The following is a 6,540-nucleotide window of genomic DNA, read 5'->3' on the forward strand; positions in this document are numbered from 1 at the left end:
ATTCTTTAGGTTGCAGTTCAACTTTTCCATTTATGCCTTAGTGGACTCTCCCATCCTTCTAAATTGGATCAGTTTATTTCCAAAATTAGGGATGTCTAGTATATATATATATGTCTATATTTAGAATATTTCTTACAGAAACTCCTTTAAGCAAACAGCGCAGACCCAGATGAAACGCCGCATGATGCGGCGTCTCATCTGGGTCTACGCTGTTTGCCAAGGCCTTTTTTCTAGATTCTAGGCATAAATGGGTTAATGTGGTAGATAAATAATCATTAAACATTGAGACACTGTCATGACATGATTCCAATAACCTTTTAAGTTTTCTTCAATTTTCAGTACATCATTGAATGATGACAGACTTCAACTCACTTAAACATAATAATGTTGTGTCAAGGACGTCCGTTGTACAATGGCAGTGTAGTAGTGTGTCAAGGACATCTGTTGTACAATGGCTATGTAGTAGTGTGTTCAATCTGTGGATACATTAAGGAAATATTCTACTTTGTCCTTAGATTTACTAAACTTGGATATAGTAAGAAAGGCCTTTAATATAATGTAACTTTCTGAGGGACTACAAAAGCTTAAAAATTTGTTTCTAAGTGGTAAAGGGTTAATTCAGTAGAACAGTTTTTCATTCAACCCATGGCTTGTATTTGTTAAACACATAAGTGTGCTGGTGTTGATGCTAAATCAATCTGGAAATAAAAACTGTTTTGTTATAAGTTTGTTGATGAATGTTTGGTAATGTATGAAATTTGTATTGTATATTTTGAACAATAGTGTTTTCTTGCAATATCTGTTAATTTAGAAAATGTGTTTGTCTAAAGGCTATAAATTTAGATAAATCGTCTTGCTGAAAGCTACACTTTTTTATCCATGTGCGTGCAGGCACATTGAAACTCCTCAGAACTCCTAATCATTATTTATTTACCAATAAATACTCGTTTACAGACAATATTGTCTGTTTCATTAAGAGACAATGATTTCTATTTTAGATTGTGTTTCATTGTAATGATTGTATGAACAGATAGTTTGAGAGTAAATAGTAATATGCTTTTGTTCTCATCTAAAAATATTTGTTAGACATAATATAACATGATAATTATGTTACATAACGTTCATGTACATGGAGACAAAATGTCCCTATTGATGCCCGTTAGTTCTGTTTAATTTTTATTACTTGTGCTATTTATATAGTTGACCAAAATATACTTGTATATAGCCATTTTTTTTTACAATTATCTATAAAGTTTGTTTTGCTATTAATAAAAACTTACCATTGAAAGTAAAATTTATTTATACTTATTCAAAGTAATGACAATTTTGCTACATATATATTAGTGAAACCATGAAAAAAAAACGACTTTCTAATTGATTTTTGTTGATTGAGTAGAGCTTACTAGATGTAATAAAGAAAACGTTACAATTTTTATTTGAACATGTTATCATATTATTTTGTCGAAATGCATATATTTTGTTAAGGAGATTTGTGAATATGCTGTAGTTACTCATTATTATGCAAATTTGTACTGCTATGAAAATAAAACAATCTTTTATATTTGTACCAATGTCTCTGTTTTCCTTGATTACTAATTTGCTTGTCATTTTCCTTAACTACGGTTATTCTACAACATACAAAATCCATCTTTGACCATTACCATATTTGTAGTGGCATTATGCAAGATTAGTGGTGACATTTCCGAAATGCAAACAAAAAACAGGATTTATTATGAAAATGTAACACAAGAACATAATTAACAAGGAAAATACACATGTATAACCAAAAGATTATGAAATATTATTATACAAAAAAATCCAACAATAAAAACATGGTCCATACAAAATAACCCGAAGATTATGATTAATCATGACAAATGCAAATGAAACAAAAATGAAACAAATGGAAATCCAACCAAAGTGGTATGCTTTATAAGGGAACGGCAAACTCAAAAAAAAAAGATTATATATAGCAGTTTGACCACCAAACAAAAGTCTTGTTCACCATACTACTACAATATCATAATTAAGGATTTAATATAAATTTGATTAACTTGATGACCATTTAGCATCTGTATTACTACGAACAAGAAATATCTTTAAAAAAAAGATATACTGTGTTGATTGTGGTTGTAGTTGGTAAAAGGTAAAGAGTTCAATGAATGAGATCAAAGATAGCGAATGTCTTTTTCTGTGCAGTTCTTAGCTGCATCACACGCAGTACGGGATGCTTTGCGGAGTTTTCGCGGCTTTTTTTACATTATTACATATTGCTAGTCATAAACCTATAGATACAAAACAGAAAACCAAAAGAAGAATGGAAGTGATATTAAAACATATGAGTTTGGCCACACGCGAAGTATCCGTACATATTTTAAATATTTATACGCGCGTTCTTCAAACAAAACTGTTTTAGTGGTTTGTCGGGAATTGCTATTTGATTCGATTATTAACAGTATCGAGAATCAACACGCTCATGCTTAATACATTAGTCAATATGGTGGAATAATTCTTGTTAAATTAATCAAAAATAATATTTACTGTATTATGGTATTGTTGAAAACACATTAAGAATCTATTATTGACATACCATAATTATATCGCTGAATATCTTCATTTAACATATTCCTGGTCTAAAGAAAATTCCAGTTCACCTAATTCACGCGATAGCGTCTATATTATAATTATAGCGATTGTTTTACTGACCCTGATACCTTGCGGGCTGGAATGCGATGCATTAAAGTGAGGCCACGCTTCCACTGCTGGAATGTACGAAACTTTAAAACTTAATACTTTTACATGTTAAATGTTCAATTCGAAAACAATTTATCATGGTTTGGCCAAAACTAATATCAGGATAGGGAAAAACGATACTTTTATGAACTTAAATATACTAGTACACAGAGAGGAATATGGAAGTAATTACTAACTATGAGAACATAGCCTTTAAGTACAAACGCTCTCGCGCTGGCAATCCTCTGAAAATAAAAGGTCCACGCACAAACTGTATTGATGTTGAGTGTTTAGTGTAAAATTGTTTTATCCATCAAGCCTTTTCATTAGAGATAAATTGTTTTATGCTGAACATGCAGTAAAATTGTGTTACAAAGACGTCTTTATGTTTCCAATTTTCTGGTGGTATGCTTAATTCAGCCAACGGGCTAAATGAAGTGTATTCATTCGTGTCTAGCCGCGGGGAAATTTTATTTGAATTTTATTGGACACTTACAAAGGTCAGGTAAGGTGAAAAGCTGGCTTATACAGCTATGCCGAAAAGGGCATTTGTCTGTCAGCATACATAGTACGCATACCATGTTAAACGCTGTCGGGTGATGGAGGTTTCGTCACAATGCAGTTTCGTCACACTGATATTATGAAGGAGGGCAGTGGAGGTTTCGTCACACTGATATATTGTATAGAATAAAATAATATTGCAATTGAATATGATGTTGTTAATAAATATATTGGGATATATGCTTCTTTATGTTATTTTTTAACGTTATTGAGTTGAGTTTTGTAACAAATGATGGTTTTAATTGTATATATTATTTAAATGATTTATGTTTGACTTAGGTTAAACAGCGTACTGTTTGTTATAATGAAGCGTATTTATTTTAGTAATTGTACTACCAGCTAAAACTGTAAAATTTTGTCAGTGTTATTTTATATTTAAATAGAAATATATTCACATGTTACAGGCAATAATTAATGTCCTATGATTTTAATAAATATGCTTTAAAAAGTAACTTTTTTTGTCTTTACTATTGATTTTATCAGAAAAATGTAACACTCGCATTACACTTTGCATATTATCCTTTTTTCTACCATACTGGTCGTGTACGTAATTCCGGCCTGTACGTAAAAAATCGGCCACCTGTGTTTAATCATTTTCATGGTCTAAACACACATGTTTTGATAATTTTTAGAACAATCAACTTGAAAACCAACCCTACTCTCAATATTTTGCAATTTAAAGAAGCATATCACTGTAGACGTCTGCATTAAAATGTCTCAAACATAACACAAGATATTTCTCTCATGGGAAAAATGACGTCATTAGCCAATGCAAAAAATTATACTTATATAAGAAACAAATATATTTGATAAAATTATTATTATTTCTCTCTGATCAACTTTTATTAAGGTATTTTTAATTAATTGTATAAAAACATACATTTAAAACAAAAAAATCAGGACCTAAATATAAACTTTTAATATATGAATTACCTCCCTTGATTTGAATATTAATAGTTTACATGTTGTAAAATTAAATATAAGCGTTTACTAAAAATCGACACTAAAGTCAACTTTTTAAACAAAATGTTTTTACTTTCTTAGCTATGTTAGTAAAAATTGATTAAAACTATTGAAAATAAATATTTTTTATGAATTTGCAGTTCCCCATTAACCGTGCAGGCCTGTTAATATTTATTAAAATAGGTAGGGGGAGTAACTGATATAAAAACGTCGCATATATATTAAGTTTCAAGTCAAAAATTGTGTTTGTGTAAACCTTTATTAATACTCTTAAAATGAGGACATTCGTCTAAAGATATTGCTTTGTAATTGTACCTGCAGATTAAACTGAAAAGTGGCCGATTTTTTAGGTACAATTGCCCTACGAAAATTGATAGTTTATATGTCATTAATTACTGTTCATAAAAGTAACATACACTGATCTAATTCTATTGAAATTTTCATGCTAGGTGAGTTTTGAACCCAGGATTATATATGTGAAGTTTAGTTTCAACCAGTTGCCTAAAACAAAAGATTTTGTTAAAATAGTCCCAAAAGTGGCCGGAATTACGTACCCGACCAGTAATATCAACTTTTTCTGTGCGCGTAATATATTAATAAAGAGCACATGAAAACACGTCCACACCCTATCGACTACCAATCTACGATTATAAGATATTTTAATTATTGATAACTTGATAGTGCAAACATATTAATTAGTGCATCGCAAACAATCAATTAGCGACACACGCCTTTAATTGGTCATGGCTGTCTACCTCGTGCATTATGTTCCTGACAAGTGTAGGATCAAGGCGGCAGGATATTGACAATAGGCGAGGACGACCAATGATTGCACGATTTTACACACAATATATCATGTTAAGTTAAAAGTTTTGTAATTTTTGACGATGCTGGAACAGCATCGTCCAAGGTTTGATAATCACCTAAAAAAAATTCACAATGGCGACCTATGTAAAAGACCGAGCCAGTCCGATTGAGATAACTCGATTTTTCAGTTACTTCCCTTGGGCATACGCCACTGCGTAGGAGATTGCTCGTCATTGATAACATTCTCCTAGCAGAGTTGTCGTTCGTGTTTCAACATTCAACAATGGCCGTCCCCGTGAGAGTCTCGATTCAAAACTTTCTTACTGCATAAATTGGCTTGTTTCGCTATTTAGAAGCTGTCATTTAGGATATATGAATTATTTATTCACTAAATCTCCGCTTATGACAACAATAGTTGGAATTCGAAGGATATATACTCGATGTGAATGAAGGACTTTCTGGATCGTAACAGCTTGACACGGAAAAACTGGCATACAGGTATTTTTAGTTATCAATATAAGTCACATTGTGCTTTATAAATTGTATTCGAGCATTTTGCGACTTATTGAATGACTAAGATACCCGATATCAACATTTCATCGGGGATTTGCAGATCACCAAGCTGTCCTGAAATTCAACATTGATTTCAAACTCTTTACTGGTTTGTACTATTTCTTAGTGTTAGTACTTTTTATCATTTTAAAGTTAAATGTACTGTGTCACAGTAAAAGAGACATTAAGGCGATTGTGGCCAGTTTGGATCTAGATCAGCATGCAGTTGCTTGAAAGCTGTTTGCTTAAAAGCGTTTTTCTGACAATAACAAATAATTTAATTGGATACTGATTTGACTGCGCTTTTCCTGTGACCTGGCTCAAATAATAGAATTGTCATTAATCAAATTATTTATTTCGAACATTAATCAATTGTTTTTCTTGTCCCTCGGGATCAATGACTCCAGCACTTTCCTGTTGAGAATTGAATACTGCTAAAGGCGATGCTAGGGGCGTGAGAGATGTTGCACCTTCCAGTATCGCTCGATTGTTCATTGTCGGCTCGGGTACTACGTACATGTACCCCGGGTACTCTTAAGTATACTTACATGAATCCCGGGTACGGTAAATATACTAAAATGTACCTGGGAAATTTAACCCTAAATCCGTCGTTGTCGACTATTTTTTGTAATAATTATATATACACATCAGGGCTGAACACTAACTTTTTTCAACTAGCCCGTTCGGGCTAGTAAATGCAGAACCTACTAGCCCTGACCAATCTTTCATGTGCCCTGACCCAAGTATTATAAAAACCTTTATATTTATCATTCAACTTGTCATTTTATCATTTTTTCTTGTGCTTGGAGATGCGCAATTATGATGAAATCATTCTTATTAGCTTGCCTTACTAATGCTATTGAATTCAATATTCATCTATTTAAGACATCTATTTGTTATCTTCACGCCATTTCTGGAGAAATT

General features: G+C 31.9%; 1 protein-coding gene across 1 annotated transcript in view; it reads left to right on the forward strand.

Moving 5' to 3' along the window:
* Nucleotides 1-1,567, forward strand: part of LOC127848378 (uncharacterized) — a 31,147-nt gene extending 29,580 nt beyond the window's left edge. Inside the window, exon 20 of the mRNA XM_052380847.1 lies at nucleotides 340-1,567. The gene's annotated coding sequence lies outside the window, so the exon portion shown is untranslated. The remainder of the gene's footprint in view (nucleotides 1-339) is intronic.
* The last annotated feature ends 4,973 nt before the right edge of the window (nucleotides 1,568-6,540 follow it).

This window comes from Dreissena polymorpha, chromosome 1, assembly GCF_020536995.1.
Source record: "Dreissena polymorpha isolate Duluth1 chromosome 1, UMN_Dpol_1.0, whole genome shotgun sequence".
NCBI lineage: Eukaryota > Metazoa > Mollusca > Bivalvia > Myida > Dreissenidae > Dreissena > Dreissena polymorpha.